The sequence below is a fragment of the Hipposideros armiger genome, unplaced genomic scaffold (assembly GCF_001890085.2).
Source record: "Hipposideros armiger isolate ML-2016 unplaced genomic scaffold, ASM189008v1 scaffold_305, whole genome shotgun sequence".
Lineage (NCBI taxonomy): Eukaryota > Metazoa > Chordata > Mammalia > Chiroptera > Hipposideridae > Hipposideros > Hipposideros armiger.
This window is the reverse complement of record NW_017731655.1, coordinates 1,134,576-1,156,259: the sequence shown is the minus strand read 5'-3', so window position 1 is coordinate 1,156,259 and position 21,684 is coordinate 1,134,576. Positions and strand designations below refer to the sequence as shown.

Genomic DNA, 21,684 nt, shown 5'->3' with positions numbered 1-21,684 from the left:
CTAACGCCAAATAGCAGCAGACTCTCCCTATGGCAAAATGCACATTTTTCCAGGGATTAATCTCTAAACACGCCTACATTTAAGTGTAAGTTTGTAATATATTACAAGTTACACTAGGCGTCAGTTGAATCTCTCTCTGTCTCTCCTTTTGTTTTAAACACACACACACACACACACACACACACACACACACACACACACATACACACACACACAAGGTACTTTTTCACTGGAGAGCATACAAAAACAACTTCTTATGTTCCAAGAAACAATGGTATATTTAAGAAATCTTTCCCATATTACATTGTTTCAGTAATTGTATGTGTTTGTGGGTGAAACTAAAAGTGTCAATAATAATAATCTGAGTGCAGATAGTGAATGTAATCCACAAAATAAAGGCATATACTGTTCTTTCAAATGCCGCAGCTTTACAGCCAGAATTATGAAACTAGTGCTCATAAACATGATTTAAAAGCAATACAACAAGTGGTAATTTAAGAATTAATCTTTACAGAAGACTATATAAACCAAAGCAAATGAACGATAAGAGCTGAATTAAGAAGCGACATACCCACCGGGGACAACAGAGGGCTGAGGGCCCACGGTAAGTTTAGGGGTCCGTGAATGTGTGTTAATTTATTTTAAAATCAGAAGAAATAAATGAATTTAATATATTTAATATATAATAATCCAATCTTAATTATATTCATTTTTCTACGAATACAGTTGTAAATATAATTTTTCAGAGATTATTTTAGAGAAAGGGGGTCAAGTGGGCAAACAGTGCCTAGGGCGCCTGAGAGTCAGAATTCATAGAAGCTATGTTTGGTGCTAAAAGGAGAAAAATAGTATTAGAAAAAAGGATATACTGAGTTCTCAAGATTTTTTGTAACATTTTATTTACTTAAAAATATTAAGTAGATGTGGTATAATGAGATTTGATAAAACTGTCTTGGGTATGTATGTTTGCTATGCTTATAATTTTATTTTCATTTTAAATAATCACAATTAAAATGTTAATTGAATTTTTTGACTGAATGAATTAATTGCTACGTATAAGAATTTTTGAGAGTAAAATTATAGAATTTCTCTGTAAGACCAGCTGTTAATTTGATCTTTATAAAGCATTTTCATCTCTAAAGTGAACAAACTTTCTTTGGAAAAAAAATGTTTCATCTCAAGAGAAATGTGATATTAATTTACAGAATTGTGCTTCTAACCAAAAAAATTAGACAGTGAACTTTTTTGAAAATCATGTTGGTTATAGATTTTTATAGGGTATTAATGTTCCCTAATAAAATTGGTATGGCGACAAAAGGTATGGGGTATTTTTGCCAGATTTCTTTGTTTTAAAATGTATTATTTTGTTCCAACTCCAGAACTTAATAAGAACAAACTTAGGAATGGAAAATGTAAAAGTTATTTAAAAATTAAATCACTGGAAATGAGAGTAAAAAAATACATAAATCAAGCTGACTGGTATAGGGCTTTCAGTTTGGTAGTGGTTACGGAACAGACATTTATTTTCTAATATAGTGGCTCTTTTAATTTAGAAACTCTATATTTTCTAGATTGTAAACTCCATGAAGAGAAGCCTTTTTTGTTTTCTTTTATCCAATGCTGTACCTTCAACATCTGAAACACTACCTGCCATGTAGTATGTTTTCAATTAATATGTCCCAAATGAACCAATCAACTAAGGCTGAGCTTCACAAAGAAGGTAGACCTGAAGCCATGGAATTGTTATTGAAAGTAATAATTATTTCTGCAGATATCACTTCTTGACTACTCTTAGGAAAGATAAAAACAACAGTACTATCTCTATATTTCTAATCAGTACAAAACCCTTAGTTGTATTGGATGAGAAAATCTGAAGGACCTCAAAAGATAGAAGTTATCTGGGATAATCAATGAAGCAGCAGGAAGGACACTCCACACAGAACGAATAGAAGAAATTAAGTACATTCTTAAAGTTACTCCCCAAAAGACAGCTCAAAATGCAGCTGGTTATGAGAAAAGTGCAGCCCATGGATGCTTTTAAGATGGCAACACAGATACAGAGCGAGATGAATTTTTAAAAAAAAAAATTTTATGGGGGAACAGTGTGTTTTTCCAGGGCCCATCAGCTCCAAGTCAAGTAGTTGTTTCGATCTAGTTGTGGAGAGAGCGTCTCAGTGGCCCATGTGGGGATTGAACCGGTAACCTTGGTGTTATGAGCACTGCTCTCTAACCAGCTGAGTTAACCAGCTGCCCCGAGCGAGATGAATCTTAATAATGACTTTATAATATACTGAAATTACTAAGGAGTTTTCAGAATTATATATTCAAGTTAAAAAATCAATATCTCTGACCTACAGTGTATTCTAATCCACAGTTGCTGTTTTGTTTGTTTTGTTTTTTGTATTTCAAATACATTAGGTAAAATACAGATCAATCTTTTGTCAACATAGTAGAAGATAACTAGTAAGATGAATGATGTTGAAGTATGTATGTTTGGCAGCAAATGAGGAAGAGAATGGAAAGAAGAAAAAAAAAAGCAGTGTTGGTGAACATCTGGGGTGGTTTCTTTTCTATGGAAAGGAAAAAGGTCATATCCCACCCAGTGAGAAGAAGTGACCCCCTAAAAAATGTAAGTGATCTTGCTTGACCTGTGACGCGAGCATGAGGATGACCTCAGCTGTTTAACTGCAATGTGTGTTTCTTGTTAGGAAAAGTGAGAGAGTTGTGCTCTGCCATGAAAGAATGTGAGGGATATGAAGGTGCTGAAAGCAGAAGAAAGAAGTGGAATATGGGGAACTTGATGCAGACTATGGGGGGAACAAATGGGTTATTTTGCTGACCTTGCTTTTTAAAAATGTTAGGTAGAAAAGAAAGACAAAAAGAAGTGTATACTTCTATGTATGCAAATAGATACACACACACACACACACAGACACACACACAGTTTTCTAATTGTTATTTGTCTAACTGTGGGGGTGAAGTCTTTTTCTGATAATCTCTTCTATTTACCAAGATGACTATATTTATCCAGAAGAGAACAGATCCGTGGACATATCTCTAATAGCTCAAAATAGCTAACATTATTTTCTATGAACTCCTAGAGTCCCAAGACTAAAACATAAATTTATGTTAGTTCAAGTTTCAGGACTTTTACCGAAAATAATACCAAGTCAAGACCTTTATGCAGTGCTTGACAGTATCCTCAGAATTGTTTTATTCTATAAAATAAGTAGGCTCTCTGATCAAAGTAACTGAAAAATCCCCATGTTACAATATCAATAAAAGGAAACTTAAATGTCTTGACCTGAACTCCTAACATTTGTTTCATCTTTTAAAGTCTCTTTCATCCCTTTCTCTCTATTGCCTCAATCCCCTTGAGGTCTTCTCTACAGAGCCCTATTATTTAAGTAAGAACGCACCCAGCCAGCCAACAACAGCTGTGGAAGGAAAGGGTTTGACTGAGGCACACGGCCAAACAATGACAGAAATTTTGGGTACAATCTCAAATCTATTGGTATAAGGAAAGCTGAACAACTTTGAGTTCTCAATTATGTTATTGTTCAATAGTGGCTACTTAGTGTTTGTCACATCAGTTTTATTATGGAGATATGGGGGAGATTTTACAATAGAAAGATTTAAGTTTTTCCTGGTCATTTTATAATAAAAATCTTATTTATTCAGTTATCGGTTATGAGTCGAGAGTTCTGTTTATTTCAAAATTCTCTGCCTGAACCTTTACTGGGTCATGATTTTTTAATAGTCCAATGGACCTAAAGAAACAGAAACTTTTATTTTTTGAGCTGCTGCCTGCATGATCGAAGGTGAAACTATTAATCAAGTTATTGCAACAGACTGGGAAGTGATATATCTCCCATCCCTGCAAAAAAAATTTTTCATGAAACTATGAGGCACGATTACTCTTTCGCTTACAGAAAGCACCAGTGTTTAATAAGGAAGTCAACTCTGGCCAATGGTTCAGTTAAACCTAGAAAAGCACATTGGATAACAATTTCCTCTTGATTTTTCTTTCCTCTGGGATTTCCTCCTGCAATCTTAAAGCAGAATGAGCCAAGCTGACATTCAGTAGTTACAAATATTATTAAAAATAGGGCATTATTTTGAAATATACAAATTCTCACTAGACATTATTATCTAGCGACATGTGGTTACACCTCGCTTAAAAACGAATTCCTCATCTCACCATGGCTATGCTGCCCTGTGCTTTTTCCTTTTCTTCTTCTCCTGCTGCTCTCCACAAGAGGGCAGGCGGGGGCAAGGACAAGGCAATTCTGTTAAGAAATCTGGTTTTTAAAAAAAGTTTGATAGGATAAGAAGTAAAAAATATTGTCTGAAACAAGATTTGAAGATTATCTGCAGATTCTGAATATTCTTCCAAATCCCCATCTCTCCTTGATATGGGAAAAATAAGGATTGGCACTTATTGCAAGCAATTTGAGTCAAGTATTTTCTGTGCATTTGGGTTCATTGGTGAAACATGAATGATCAAAGTTCAACATGTTGCATCAATTTCTTTTCACCTGGCAAGCTGGGTTTTTGTGTCACTTTTTAAATCTTGTGATTCTGTAGTTATTTCCTTTGATTCAGATGGTTACAGTAAACAATTCTTAATAATAATTCCCAATTTTACTATGAGGAAAAGCACTTCAAAATTGCATTCCTATATGTATGACCTGGATATAAATGTAATCTAGAATTTGGAATGATGATCTGGATTTTACTTTAGATATGCTACTAAATTACTAGGTTACCATAGTTATATGCAACTCAATTTTCCCACTGTGTTATTGTAAATGGAGTCCAGTTCTAGAGAAGTAATATAAAAGACTTTATAAATTACACTTGGTTTCTCTACAAAAAGGTACTAAGAATGTACAGTGTATCAAAGGTGAAATGGCGTTATGGATTCATGGATGGGCTAAAAGTACAAGTCACTTTATTTATTTATTTTTTTACCAGAGAAAATAAAATTCCCGTTATTTGAATTTGTAAGAGATCAGTAGAACAGGTTGTTCTGTGTACACATGTTTTTTTGTACTATGCACATATATATGTGTGTGTATGTGTGCATAAATTTATGAAATGTATACATGAAAGGAGAACAAGTCACTTTTGAAAGATTGTTTTTACCTTAAAATTGTGGGTAATAAATTTTAAAGCAACAAAATAAAATCAAATACCTCCTTTCCCAAACATCCGTGAACTCTAAACACTGAAATATGAATAAGATAGTTTTTGTGATAAGTAAAAAAAGTATAACTTTTGATCAAAGAAAACTAAAAAATAATTTGAAGGCTACCTAAATGTGTCCTCTAATATTCTGTTTTAATTAACTTACTTCCATTAAATTTCTACATTTCCTTTCACATTATATTGTACTCACCTTAAATGGAATAAAAACTTTTGATATGCCCTGACAGTGACTTTATTAAAATAGAAAGTTTTGACATTTTTTGGAAGAATTTTCCTATTCCACACTAATAAATGGAAGGGTTTTGAATTTCAATGGCTGAAAGGAAGTCAGATTTTAGTTATGTGAATCCAGGGTAACTTCATTCATGGATCAAAAAAGACCTCTTGAGGCTTACAAAATCTTTATTATTTTCAAGCTACAAGAAATAGTTTGGTAGAGAGCTGGATAATGAAAAACATATTCTTCTGTGATCAATCCACTTTGGGGTGCTTTCCAGCTGTGAGACAGTCTTTCAAACTTAAAAGTTCTCCCAAGTTCTCCTTGGTCTGGAGCCCAAATTTATTTATAACAGAGTATGACTGCAAAAATAGTATTACAAAATATAGCAAATTTTGTCACCTTGCTAAAAAGTTAAAATGATTTATGACACTGTTAATGATTGCTAATGCTTCATATGGTTAGATTTAATGTTTATTAGAATTAGCACAATTTAGATTTTCACCTACTATTTTAGATTGTATTAAGTCTTGTAGGCTGAACAGTATGTCCCAAACGAAGACCTCTACTTTATTATGCTGTGTATGCCACATTGGAAAGGGCTAGTGGAGAAACATAATTTATATATCTGGTATAAATATTATTAAAGTAATTTATAATCATCAAAACAAAGATGATGAAGTCTTTATATAAAATAGTTTGCCATTTCTAAAAGAATAAATTATAATAAGAAGAAATAAAAGTCATAAAGCACATCAAATCTTGGGGAGTTTTGATATTAAAAGCAGTTTAAGTGCCTACATTAATGTAATTCAGCCATGAACCAATGATGAAGTTACTCCAAATGGAAAAAACTATAATAATCTCCAACTTATAATTATATAATTCTCTCCCCACTACTAAAGCAAATCTACCAGTAATGGTGATGAGATTCAGATACTACACTACCTTTTATCTAGTCTAGTTACCTAAATTTAATAGTCTTATGAGAGCTAAAGACATAATTTATATTTCATCATGACAGATTGATCTGGGACCCTACCATGTGGCAATTCTTGTTTGACATGACTTTTCTTCAAGCAAAACCCATTTATTTGTTAGAAATTTTGAATCAACAATTTTATTACATGGTAAAAAGTCAAAACAGGCAAACACCTTTACTTATAAGTATAATTAAAAATAATCTAAAAGTGAGAGTGGTAGTGGCTGATATCGAACTTGTTTTCTTAGATGGACAAATCAATTTAAAATCTAACATAATGACTTCAGTTTACTTGTTGTAAAACTAATGTGGATGTTTCAAAATAAACCACTCATGTATGGGAGATATTTTTTTTTATGAAGCTTATGGGAAGGAGACATAGTTATCCAATCAGATAACTGCATCAAAGTGAAGAACAATAAAAAAAAAAATTTCCCAAGGGCCGGCCAAGTGGCTCAGTTGATTAAGAGCTCACTCAAGAGTGCCAGCTCTGAGCAACAGCGGTTGGAGTCCCGGCCCGAGCTGAGCTGCCTCTGAGCTGCCAACAGGTGGCAGAATGGCTCAGCTAAAAAAAACAAACAAACAAAAAAAAACTTTCCCAAGTGATTGCTTTATATGCAGATGGTTGCAATTACACCTTCAAACTGACACCCAAATCTACAACTCCAGGTCTGACCTATTTTCCTGAATTTCAGACATGCAACTGAAATTCAGGTACTGCACAGGTACTACAGTATAAAGATGCCAACAAATGAACTCAATATCTCTCCCTTCAAATCTTTGCCTTTTGGAGGGCCCCTATCTCAATAAGCATATGAGCTCATCAACCCAGAAAGTTAAAAAGATTATGCAAGCCCTTCTGGCCCTCTGAGCAGCACCATGGCGGACAGGAAGAACAAGCACCTTATGAAAGACGACAAGAAGGGAGCCAAGAAGAAAGTGGTTGACCCAATTTCTAAGAGATTGGTAGGATGTGAAAGCGCCAGCTATGTTCAAAATAAGAAATATTGGGAAAGCACTAGTCACGAGAATGCAAGGAACCAAAATTGCATCTGATGGTCTCAAGGGTAGCATTTTTGAAGTGAGCCTTGCTGATCTGCAGGATGATGAAGTTGCATTTAGAAAATTCAAGTTAATTACTGAGATGTTCAGGGCAAAAAAATGCCTCACGGATTTCTATGGCATGGGTCTTACCCGTGACAAAATGTGCTCCATGGTCAAAACATGACAGGCCAGGACTGAAGCTAATGTTGATGTCAAGGCTACCGATGGCTATTTGCTTGGTCTATTCTGTGTTGGTTTTACTAAAAAACACAACAATTAGATTTGGAAGACTTTATGCTCAGCATCAACAGGTCTGCTAAATCTGGAAAAAGATGATGGAAATCATGACCCGAGAGGTGCAGACAAGTGACTTGAAAGAAGTGGTCAATAAATTGATTCCAGATAGCATTGGAAAAGACATAGAAAAGGCTTGCACATTTATTTATCCGCTCCTTGATGTCTTTGTAAGAAAAGCCAAAATGCCAAAGAAGCCCAAGTTTGAACTGGAATATTCACAGAGCTTCATGGTGAAGGTAGCAGTTCTGGAAAAGCTACTGGGGATGAGACAGGTGTTAAAGTTGAATGAGCTATTGGATATGAGCCCCCAGTCCAAGAATCTGTTTAAATTTCAGACTTTTCAAAGTGACAAATAAAACTCATTGGTGATTTTTTTTTTAAAGAAGACTGTGTAAGATTGTTCTCTTCTTAATCCCTAACCTCTGACCGGTCAGTAAACATCTGATAAAGTTTCTCTCCTATATCTCTCTGTAGTCAAGGCCATTTGTTCCCAACTCAAATTTATCCCTACTTTCTAAATACCTAAAATTTCTCCAAAAGATCCCATGCCTCCGTTCTTGTTTGCCCTTTTGCTCACTGCTTCCCTCCAGTTCTCCATCCGTCACCCACAAGCAGCCAGAAAAATCTTCCAAAAAAGTGAAACTGTTCATTATTTAAAGAGTTTCAGTTGTTCTCATCACTAGAGTGGGGTAAATTCTGCGAATCCCGTTATGTATGTCCCTTACTAATCACATCCCTCTCAATTCCTACACATGCATCCGCCACTCCAAACTATTTGCTACTGCATGAATTTTGCTTGCCATAACTTTGCACATGCTTTTCATTCTATTTTAGAATATGTCCTTCTCCCCCTCTCCTACTTTCAGTCTTCTTAATTAAACCTTAGATCAGTTTACCTCATTTGAGAAGCCCTTTCTGAATTACCAGGCAAGACTGGACATTTCTTTTACTACACACCTGCGGCATCCACTCCATAGCTACTTATGTCATCGAGGTGTTCACGATGCACAGTAACTGTTTCCTCATTTGCATGCATCAATTTACTGTAAGCTTAAGGACAAAGTTTATGCCTTTAAATTCATTTTCATTGGAGCTTTCAACATTAGAGATCAGCATGCATGTTAAACAGATAAAAACATAAATACTTCTCTGCTCAGCAAAGCCCTTTGATATTCCTGTGTCTGTTGATAATCATGTTATTATATTACATTTAATGAGAATGCAACAACTAATATGATATGCTTTGGAGTTTACAAAGGATTTCATATAACTCTTTGAAGCAGGCAATGTTTTCTACAATACATTTTGTGGATAAAGAGGCAATGTTTCCCAATATTTAAGTAATTTATCCAAAATCTTTCAGTCAGTGTGTGGTAAAATTCAATTCAACTGAAGTGTGATTTCAATATCATTGACTTGTAGTTGGTCAAATGAGTGATTTGGCTTAAATTCACAACTTAACAGCTGACTATTTTTTATTAAAATATAATTATTATACAATATGATGTTAATTTCAGATGTACATTGTTATTTAACATCTATTTACCTAATGAAGTGACCACCACAATATGTATGGTAGCCTCCTGATACCATACAAAATTACTATATTATTGACTGTATTCCTATGCTGTACATTACCTTCCCATGACTGATTTTATAACTAGAACCTTGTGCTTCTTATCCCCTTCACCACGCTTACTCCTTCTTAATATTAAGCAGCTTTACTATGCATTCCATTATCCCACGTACTGGGTTGAAATCACTAGTTGAAATAGCCACATCAAGCAAAATCCAACAGCAATAGTCCCTTTAAGCAGTTATTTACCAAATCTTAGTATTAAAGAGACATGGTCTATTACAGGAAGACAATCCCTGCTAAAAGTCCTTTGGGGGAAACACGCTAATTGCAACTACAGGCACACATTATGAAGAATCATCATTATCCTTACTGAGCTGTTTCACAGGCAGGCAAGATGAGCAAGGCCAACATTTTTTCCATAGGAGAACATCTCCAAATTTTTGAGTAGGTACCAGTAAAAGATGATCAGCAGAAGGGAAACACTTTATACTTTCTAAACATCGCTCTGTAATAGTGATGACTTTCAACTCTATCAAAGGATTTATAAAATAAAGTTTATGTGTTGGAGGAAACTAAGGCAACTTTGAAGTTCATTGACCTAGCAACAGTGAGATGTACCTTTTTCCATCTCTTCCCCCAGCATAAGAACTCATCTTGTCAATGTGACTCAGGTGCTGTTTTTATTGAATTTTATTTTCAAAGACATATACAAAATGTTACAGGAGGGTCCTTATTACTGTATTATACATAATATTATTTGTGCATTTATATGTGTATATAGGGATGTATTTGTGTGTGTACACCCTCCTTAAAATAATCAGAATGTTAGAGAGAGAAGAACCTTAATTATTATTATATTTATTCCTTATCATTTTAGAAATATAATAATATGAATAAAAGCCAAGAAGGACTAACTGACTTGACTAAGGTCGCTCAATCAATGATCATCATTCCATTTAATAAATATTATGACCCACTGGAAAGCATACTGGCTCCAGGATCAGCACAAGTGAGGTCTAATTCTCCCAATTCCATTTTTGCAGGTTTCCAAATTAACACGATGTACATCTACAGTCCTTCACTTCATGTAAATTTTATGATGAAAAAAATATATCATATGCCGTCTGGAAGGAAAACTTTGCTCATCATGGTTTGTCACAGGATCTTATCCACAAGCTCCTCGCATGGTCTGTGCCAATCCTTTCAGGATTAGCAGCTGCTATGAGCAAATACATAGCAGTAAGGCTGACTAACTTGGCACTTTAAATAGATCAAATTTGGTTTTAATTTAAAGAATAATTTGATTCAGTAATGTTATTTAAACAAATGTAAAACCTCTCTCACACACACAAACACTTACATGTAGTAAATGATCAAAGCTGTAGTTATTTAGGTTTTTATTTGCTAAAAATATCAAGATAATATTTTTAGCAAAAATTTCCATTCCTTTCTTAGCTATAACTTTGGAGGAAGGGAGTCAGTTAAAATTTCAGCTTCGATCACTTTGCCAGAAATAAGCATATTTGGTAACCATTTGTAATATTTTTCCTTTTAGTTTCAAATCAATCAGGATTAGAGAACATCAATCACTAATATGAAAACAAATTAGATCAGACCAAAATGCCCTTACACTCTTTAGTATCATATTCTTTCACTATTATAATGTTGTAAATCATATTAAGTGTGTGAAGTAACCAGAATTGTGGGATAACACTATTGTTATTTTGATATTTTTAATATTTAACCACATTCTTTATAAAACATTGGGGGACTTCTACTTTTCATAAGACAGAGTATATTATTTTCCTATTTTTTCTATTGCTGCTGTTATAAATTACCACAAATCTAGTAGCTTAAAATTAATACAAATTCATCATTTTACTGTTCTGGAGGTCAGAGGTCTGAAATGGGTCTTACTGTTCTAAAATAAAGTATGTTGGCAGGGCTGCCTTCCTTTCTGGAGGCTCTAAGGGAGAATCATTTCCTTGCTTTTTCCAGCTTCTAGAGACGGCCCACATTCTTTGGCTCAAGGCCCTCTTCCATCTTCAAAGCCAGTAATAACCAGTTGAGTGCTTCTCACATCACCTCACTCTGACTCTCCAGTATCCCTCTTCCACTTATAAAAACACTTATGATTACGCTGGGCCCACCCAGACAATTCAGACTAATGTTGCCATCAGATGATTAGCAAACTTCAATCCCACCTGCAACATTAATTTCTCCTTGTCATGTAGCACAACATAGCCACGGTTTCTGGGATTTACAATATGGATATAATTTAGGGGGCCATTATTCTGCCCACCACAAATGGTTAAACAATCCAGATACTAAAAATGAAAACAAAATGCTAGAACTTAAAAAAAATTACATACACACACACACACACACACACACACACACACACATCGGGATGCCACAAATGTACACAAGTGGACACTTGGGTCAACATTGCTCAAGCAGTAGTTTTCTGTAATCAGAAGTGTCTGGACGCTGATGGTAACCACTTTGAGCACCTCTTGTAATTGCAGAAGTCAAACGTGACTTGTATTCATCTTTTGTTATCGGTATATATCAAGTATTCCAATGTTAATACAGTTTCTTCCTTTCTTAAAATGTGTATACATTTTTTTGGCACCCTCCGTATACGTAATTTTATATATTTAAGCACTGAAGAGCTAACAAAAGAATTACAGAGCCAAAAATTCCAGGCAAAATACAAACTCATAGAGTATGAGAACTAGTTTTGGGCTGAGTACATCTGTGCTCTATCAAACAATACTTAGTTTTTGATATCCTCACTTGGATGAAGGGGAGAATAAATGAAAATCCAGGAACCGTGCAAGGTAGGAAAACGCACCCAAATTTTTCTGGAACCCCAAGTGATCCTATCTACCTTGCTAACACCAGGATACTAAAGATCAAGTAGCTTAGACCCTGAGCAGAGGTGGGAACAAAAATGTCCCCGTAAGTTGCAATCAAAAGTCAACCCTTACTCAAATGTGCAGCCAAGTGTATATCACTTAGGTGGACTAAAATAACTTCTCTAGTAGAACCTCCAGCTGCCTAGCCAAAGCAAACACATATTCTCTCTGTAGGAAGTCACCCTCATCTGAGGCCTTAATGAATCACTGAACATAATGTTTTAAAGGCAGTGACCAATATATAATAAAAGCAATCAAGTTCACAAGAAAACAAAGTATCCTGAGTGAGAACAAACACAAATAGTAGGAAGTTGAAACAGATCTGTTGAAATGATCATATATATGTTCTAAAATAACTCTCTTTGCCATATTTAAAGAAATAAAAGATAAATTTAAAAATATTTACAGGAAATAAAAAACCATGAAGGAATATATTTTAAGAAAACAGAACTTCCGGTAATAAAAAAAAATACAATGAAATTTCTAAATTAAATGGATGGCTTTAACCTCAGATTATAATGTTGGATTAGATGCATGTGAAGAAAGAATCTGTGAACTGCTAAGGAAATTCTATCAAAATAAAGCTCTTGGAGAAAGAAACTAGATAAAAAATTAAAACAAACAAACAAACAAAACTAGAGAGAGAGAGAGAGAGAGAGAGAGAGAGAGAACTTAAGAGGCATGGAAGATAGAGTGAGAAGGTCTAACATACATTTAATCAGAGTTCCAAAATGAAAGAAAGAGAGAATTGGATAAAGGCAATATTTGCGAAGTGAAAGGCTGAGTGAGGGTTTTTCAGGGTTGGTATACAATACGATTTCATAGCTGTAAGAAGCCAGATGAATTCCAAGCATGATAAAAAAACAAAAAAAAGTTAAGTGTAGATACATCACATTTAAATTATAAAACATTATAAACAAAAAGGAAATGCTTAGAGAAGGAGAATAAAAGGCAACTTTCCCTCAAAAGAGTTCACTGCCAGCCAACACTCACTAAAGGAAATTCTAAAGAATGAACTTTGTCAGAAAAAAATGTGATCTGAGTTAGAAGGTCAGAGATGCAGAAAAATTACAGAAAAGGAGATACTATAAATATGTGGAAATGTCTATATGAACTTGCACTACTATGTACCATAGTTATGATCAATGTATTATGGGGCTAAAAAATAAAATTTAGGTGGACACAGAAAAACCTATCTATGATTTGCTATCTTTCATGGCAATATGAGCATATTTCTCATGATGTCCTGTATTAATAGTCTTAATAAAAATAAATCCTTCCACATTGACTTTCTATTAACTATATTCCAGACATAGTGCTAAATAATTCAGTTACTACCCAAAGTCCTGTGAGGTAACTATTATCAAACTTTTAATTAATTATTATTATTATTTTTTTATAAATGAGGAAACAGAACAGAAGATTTATACAGTAGTCAAATATCCTAAAACTAGTAAGCATTTGGACCCAGATTTATCTTACTTTTGTCAGAAAATGTCTCAAAACCCCCAAATGTCAACCACTAAGCTTCCTGAAAAGGACAGGTACTGTTTACTAGCAGATGCGCCTCTGTTTTAGCGAGTAAGAGAATTTAAGCTTATGGTAAACACAAAAGTTGATGCAATAAAGTGACTGCCTCATGAACTCAAAAACAAAAGAGAAAGAAAAGAAGAAGCAGAATAATGTTATAGTAGTATAATGATATATTTCATAGGCATTTATTTTGTTCAGTAACTTAGAAAACTAGGCAAAAAAAACCCCCAACCAATATATATGTTTAGCATTTATAAATGCTGATTTTACATACCTAACTCTAAAATTAAAAAATGAAAACTACATTGTACTTGAAATCAAATTTTATCCTTCAAAAATTTAAGAAGATTCTCCTCACATCTAGATCAATCAGAGGTTGTCTTTTTTCCAGTTCATTAGCACATCACCTAATTAGTTTTTTCTAGGTTTATTCTGTTCTTGTTTTGTTTTGTTTTGGTTTTTTTTAGCTGAGCCATCCTGCCACCTGTTGGCAGCTCAGCGGCAGCTCAGCTCGGGCTGGACTCGAACCACTTTTGCTCAGAGCTCAAACCCTTGAGCCACTCGGCCGGCTCTAGGTTTACTCTGAACACTTTATTTATGACATATAAAAAAACAATATACAAAAATTTATATTTCTGTATGTGGTAGGTTGGGTAATGACCTCCAAAAAATGCCCATTCCCTAATCCCTGGAACCTGCAAATACATTACATTACATGGCAAAAGGGACTCTGCAGATGTAACTAAGTTTATGAACCTTAAGGTAGGAAGGTGGACCCAATTACAAAGGTGGACCCACTCTAATCACCTGAGCCTTTAGAAGCATGGACATTTCTCTGGCTAGAGGCAAAAGGGGAGATAACGATGTGGCAGAAGGGAAAAGCAGAGAGATTCTAAGCACGAGAAGGATTTGATATGTGCTTGCTCACTTATGCTGACATGCAGGGCTCCTAATGCAGGGACTGGAGGGAGGTCTCCTGGAAATAACAGCATCTCCTCACTGACAGCCAGTAAAGAAATGGCCACATCAGTCCTACAACCACAAGGTTCTGGGTTTCGTGAACAACTTGAATGAATCCAGAGTAAATTTTTCCTAAAGCCTCCTAAGAAGAACCCAATAGGCTGTCACCTTGATTTTGCCCTTGCGACACTTGGAGCAGAGAAGCCATCTGAGCTAACCCAGACTTTTGACATACAGAGCTGTGACATAATAAATCTGTGTTTTTTTAAGCCAGTCAATTTGTAGTATTTGTTTTGGCAGCAATAAAAAAAACAAAACAAAACAAAAAAAACCCCACCTAATACGTAAAGCAAATCTTTTAAAGTATAATTGAAGAAAAATGAAGAGAAGAGCAAAACATGGATATCTGTGGCATATTCGACTCCGAGCTTTTTAGCAACAAACACAAATAGAAAAAATAAGATGTAGTTACAAAGTTAAAAGGCATCAATATATTGTGTTCAGAAAAGTTATGACGTATTTTGTCTATGTTTTTCAAAGGTCATTTATTTATATAAAGAACAAAGATCAATCCATGATATATTGCCCATTTTGTTTGATAACCTTTTGCCATCTTTCAATGAGCTTCATAATTCCTCATTCATAGAAGGACCTGTCTTTATTTGCAAAAAACTGAACAAGGTGCTGATTTACAGCCTCATCTGAATTGAACTTAATACCACGCAAGGAGTTTAGAAGAGAACAAAACAAGTGGAAGTCTGATGGCGCAAGGTCAGGAGAGTATGGTGGGTGTGGCAACACATCCCATCAAGCTCCAATAATTTTTGACAGGTGATCAGACTTGTGTGGGGTCTCGCATTGTCGTGATGGAACACAACTCCTTTACAATTAACAAGCTCTGGATGTTTCTGGATGATGGATTTGTTCAAACTGTCCAATTGCCGACAGTACACAATCTGATTGTTTGGTTTCTTGGTAGGAGCTCAAAAAACATGACACCTTTAAAATCCCATCACACTGAGAGCATAACCTTCCTCTGATGAATGTCTGCTTTTGATGTCGTTTGAGGCGAATCATCACGTCGGGACCAAGACCTTTTATGCACCATTGTTGCAAACAATCCACTTATTATCACCAATTATCAGTCGCTTCAAAAAATGATCGTTTTCCTCATGTTTAATAAGCATATTGTAAATGTTTATACGCGCCGTCAAATGAACTTCATTGAGTTCATGTGGAACCCAAACATCGAGCTTATTTATGTATCCCAGCTTCTTCATGTAGTCGTGAATGTTTGAATGATGGATGTTCAATGTTTCTGCAACTTCTCGTGTCATGTCATGTGAGTTTGACTCGATTTATGCCTTTATTTTGTCGTCTTCAACCTCGGTGGGCCTCCCTGACCGAGGAGCGTTGTTGAGATCAAAATCACCAACACGAAATTTTGTGAACCATCGTTGGCACTGACGTTCTTGTAGAGCACTTTCACCGTAAACTTTATGCAACTTTCCACAAGCTTGACGTGCAGGCTTCCCTTTATGGAAGTAAAACAATAAAATATGGCAAAAATGCACAGTTTGGTCTTCCATCTTCAACTTGTTGTAAGATCTCCAAAACTCAATGCTAGAACTGTCAGCTGTCAAATGACATGGCAATAACATAGACGCAAATGACTATAGTGCTTTCAAAAATGAACTAGTGCCATCTGTTGCAAACATGTGTCATGACTTTTCCAACAATCCAATACATAAGCACAATATAAATGAGTCCACCAAGTTACATAATTATACCTCCTGTTACTGAGATTAAAAAAAAAAGTCCCCTTCATAAAGGGAGCATAATGAACGATGCCTTCAACCAGTTCTATAGAGTAAACAGAGCAAAAAAAAATGATCACACAATTTTCCATAAATATCTTTATTGAAGGTTAAGTCCACAATATTAAGCAATTTAGCAAATGTCAAAAACACAAGACTTCTCTAATATCTGAAACTTCAATTATCTAGAAAAATAATTTCTAAATCATGTTCCAGAAGTATTAACTTTGAGAGATATCATTAGGAGTAATATTGTTGCATAGAACAATGATATTATTAGGAGTAATAGTGTCGAGTAGAACACCATGCACAAGTTACCAGTGCCAGGGGAGGATTCCAACTCCACAGAGGAGAAAAAAGCTCATTACAATGCCAGCCATGGGGGACAGAGAGGTTCAAATACTTCTGTCCAATGCATCTTGGTATAGGGGTCTCCCAGGAAAACACAACACAATCAAACCCTGAATGAAACAATGCTTTTACTCACAAAGAGACAGACAAAGATGATCTCCAATAATAGTGTACATCAGTTCCCCCAAGGCTAGTAGGTCTTCTTGACAGCAGAAGTAGAGCAACTGGCTTAGCACATCCTTCTCATGCTGCAGTAGAAAGACCCTTCCTCCTCCCTGGAATCTGAAATACTAAATGCCAAGGGTGTACCTGGGGGCCATTGCAACACAGCCTTAAGCAGAGCAAAGGAGTACTCGCTGTGTCTGAAACAGAGAAAGATATTCCCACTCAAGGTGATAAGCCCTGCATAGGCCGTGTGGGCTTTTTAGCTCTTGGTAAAGAAGTGTTCCAGGCCCAAGATCCATTGTTACGTGGCCTAATGGGGATCTAGCATCTGGGCATTAGACTGTAACCTTTCCCAACATGATAAAACATAATTTCATTAGTGAGATAACTAGGAAAAGACGATCTCAATAAAGTAGTCTTTTTTTTTTCTGTAAGACATTTTGAAGGCTTTTATAGGCTAACAGGCATATTTGCACTTCAACTTTATTAGCAACATCATTTTTAGCCAAAAAAAAAAAACAACAAGAAAAAAACAGTTCCAAAGTAGATATCTGTATAACTGAATAAATTAGCTCCCTTTACAGGTTTATTGACTATATGTCACTTACATTGTTCTATTATTTTAGGCAGTGTACAGACGATACATAATTCATTACATGCCAATGGTGCTCTAATTTCCTGGTGGTAAAACAAAATTGTCTTCACATAAAGAGAATTTTTAGCCTTTTGCTCTCTATAACTGGGAGGATAGACATAAGAAAAATGAAATGTATCAAGTGTACCCACATGTGGCTCTGTTAGTAAACTATAACTACCTCAAAAAACACTTCCAGGTTACAACTCTGTTTTCCCCCATCAGTCAAGTGAATCTTCCTTGTGACTCTGACTCTCAAAATAGTAATTTGATTTTTCTTTTGTTAAATTCTGTGTCATTGTTTAACACAAATCAGAGAAATAGTCCAATATATTGAGCATCAGTATTAACTTGAACATTTGTCCTTTATGTTAAGATTATTTTTGGTCAAAACTGTCGATAGGTGCTGTACTTAACATATATAAGGTATAAATTTATGACCCTGAAAAGTAGTCAATTCCATAATCCCAAGACACTGTAAAAGACTATTTAACCAATTGTAACCTGACCATGGACTGATGTCTAGATGAAACCAGATGCTTAGATTTAGTGTTGGGACATAAAAATAAATGAGGACTAGAATAAATCATGATAGAGTAATCCAGTATTCTTTATTAAACTAGGAGTGGGGATAGGTAAAGAGGTTTGAATTCTACTCTAGTTATTAGGTACAATATCATCTTGTAATATGAGAATTTTCCTAAATCGTTGGTTGGATTAAACTTTCTTAACATTTTAAACACCTGTTAAATACTCTTATAAACTTAATTGGAATGAACAGGAACACATTATTATTAACGCTACTAACAGTAAAATAAAATATCCCAGAAGACGTCCATTTATTCATTAATTTTCAAACACAAAGTCAGAAGTGATTTGATAAAAGTAATTGGTATAGCAAGCAGTGCAAGAAAAATTGCCACCCAGTAAGACACTGGTAGTATTTAATGGATAGCATCATTGCATAAGTTCTACTTGAAAGGATCAGAAAGGTTTGTATTCTTTATTACAGATATGTCAAAGTGATCACAAAGTCTTAGAATTATTCCTCATGTGAGATTTATTCTAACACATGGTAATCAAATTCAGGTTTCTGCTGATAAAAGACAGAGCCTTGGATATAGTATTTCTCTCAAAATGGTATTATATAAAAATGGATCAGTTTAAGAATAAAAATACCTTTTGGCTCATCTTGAAATCCTAGTCCACATGTTCCCAACAAGCTGATATGATTGGCTCAGATGAGTTCACAAGCCAGTATCAAAAGACGATCTTTGAGTTCATAGAAATTAAATATTATGAGATTAAGAAAAATTTAGAAGATATAATTCTATCATTTTTTTTCAATTTTAACATAAATGTCTCATCTATGTCTTGCTAAATTAATTTTAGCATAATCTGTGGGGTCTGTTCATGAAAAAATTTAATTATAATATAATCATGGTATGATTTAAAATATTTTTGGATTGGAATTATATTCTATATTGTCTCAAAACCCTTTTTATTTTCTTGCCTTTACTCAACTTCATAAAGAAATTGACAAATATGATTTTTACCTAACTAGTACTTTGCAAACTCTAAAATTAGACTTCTTAAAGCTACCCACATTAAAATCACTAACACTTTCCTAATTACCAAATTTGATTACCCTTTCCTCAGCACTCATCCTAGTTACTCATTCTTATACTGCTAATCGTTATATCTCCCTGTGGTTTCCACGATCACTTTCTTGCTACTTCAACAGTCGATTATTGTCAAAAATCTCTTTCTTTTTTTTAAAGATTTTTATTGGGTAATTCGGGGAGGGGAACAGCGCTGGGGAATTGGGGGAAGGGGAACAGACAAGTTGCTGTCCTTTTGTTCTTCAGTCTAGTTGTGGAGGACGTTGCTTCACTGGCCCAAGTTGGCACCATCATTGCGCTCTTCCCGGGCGAGGCAGATCAGTCGCCAGCTTCTGGACGGCCACTCACAGTGGCTGCTGGCCGCTCACGCTGGCTGCTGGCTACACACAGTAGCCCATGGCAGCCCACTGCAGCAGGGGCTGCAGCTTACGCAGTCTCCGGCGACTCACAGCAGCCCAGCTCCAGGTTGAGCTGTTGTTCAGTATCTTAGCTGTAGAGGGCAGTGTCACTGGCCCTCATATGTGGAATCTGAACCTGGGCCCTCTGGCGTCCCAAGCCAGCTCTTAACCAACGCGCCACTCGGCCGGCCCTCAAAAATCTTTCAATGAGTCTTTTCCTTCATCTTCCTTTGCCTCTACTAGACTTGTCCTCCTCTAACCTCCTCTTACTCATTCTATTTTTTTTTTATTTCCCTAAGGAGGGCACAGCTCATAATGGACCATTCGGGGATCGAACCGGCAACCTTGGTGTTTTCAGCACCATGCTCCAACCAACTGACCTAACCGGTCACCCCTCTCATTCTATTTTTTAAAAAGTTCATTGTTTATGTCTCACCATGGGATTTCCTCTCCTAGGAACAGCAATCTTGGTAACTAAAGCCTGCTACTAAGGCTACTAAAAAAGTGAGACAAAATAATTTAACAATATTTTTTAGGGAAATCAATGAATGCTATTGTGGAATTACCAGAGCAAGAAATGGGAAAGAACAGATATCCAAAGAAGTGAGTCTAACATTCAGGACTCTTTCATTCTCACAAAATTTACCAAGTTGAAGAGGCTGGGGGAACAGTATCAGTCTGGGGTATTCTAAAAGAGTGACCCTGGTAAACTAACATTGAATTTGGAGTGGTGCCCCACAGGGATGCATCCTAGCATTGAGGGTACAAACCAAATTAACCATGTTTCATATGCCCTGAAGCTTTGTTTTGAGTTATGTATGTAAAAAATCTCATGCCTCAAGGTTGAAGTAAGGTTATCTGGATTGTTATGGACTGTGGAGATGGTAATTTAAATCCTCTTTGGTGTCAAGTAAGAGTTCCCTAGTCCCAAACTAATTTCTGTAAATTAAACTTTAAACTTAATATCCTTCACATACTCAGAGATCACCAGAACATGAGTGAGAAACAAGAGAAATGAGACAACAGAATAGACTCACAGACACTCAAAGATATTGGTGTTATTTGCATTAGATTATAGATGTATATCTTTATTATTTTTAAGGAGATCTCTGCCAAGCTTTAGTTTTGGGGGCAGAAAATGGTAGTTACGTAAAGAAGTGGAAAAAGAATTATCTAGATATCATAGAACTGAAAAATATGAAAGCTAACATTAAAAATTCAGTGATCTTCTTTTGGAACAAATTAGACATATTTGAAGCAAAATCAAATAAAGTAGAATGCAGACCTAATAAAACAAAACAAAGCAAAACAAAACAAAACAAAAGAAACAGAAAAAAAACCCAAAACAAACCACAACCCAGGATGAAACCCAGGAGGTAGTGGGCAGGTGTGGAGGTGGGAGAAGAAAACAGAAGGGTGTATGAAAAGATACAATATTAAAGTGTTTAAATATGTTTAGAGTTTTGTGATGAGAAGACAGAGAAAATGAGGTGGAAGCAGTATTTGAAGAGATTAAAGGTAAGAATTTCCTAAATTGATGAAATTCATCAATTTATAATTTCAAGACACCCAAAGAATCCTAAGCAAATGAATAAAAAGAACTCTAAATCTAGATGTATCCTATTGAAACTGTAGAAAACCAAACACAAAATCTTCAGTGTGGCCAGAGAGAAGCCAAAAGCATATTTACCTCTGTACATGAAAATTCTAATATCTTGATTCTTGCCCAAGGCCTTTTATACTAGTTCCATAACTGATGATTAGAGATTTTGCTTCTAAATATTATAAATAAATTATTGTTAAGTTTATAAAAAAGAAACAAAGGACCTTAAATCCCCCAACTCTCCATATTGCATTAAAAAGTTCACATTGCATTTCCATAATTGGAAAATAATAAAAAGGAGCATTAAATTTAAACTTGGATAGAATTAATTTCCTAACTGGTTACATTAT

The 21,684-nt window shown here is 35.2% G+C and overlaps 1 protein-coding gene and 1 pseudogene across 2 annotated transcripts in view; one reads left to right on the top strand and one right to left on the bottom strand.

The window, feature by feature from the left end:
• The window catches only part of AGMO (alkylglycerol monooxygenase), a 329,212-nt gene that overhangs the window by 86,606 nt on the left and 220,922 nt on the right, over positions 1-21,684 (bottom strand). The window lies entirely within an intron of this gene.
• Positions 7,290-8,079, top strand: LOC109391918 (40S ribosomal protein S3a-like; annotated as a pseudogene).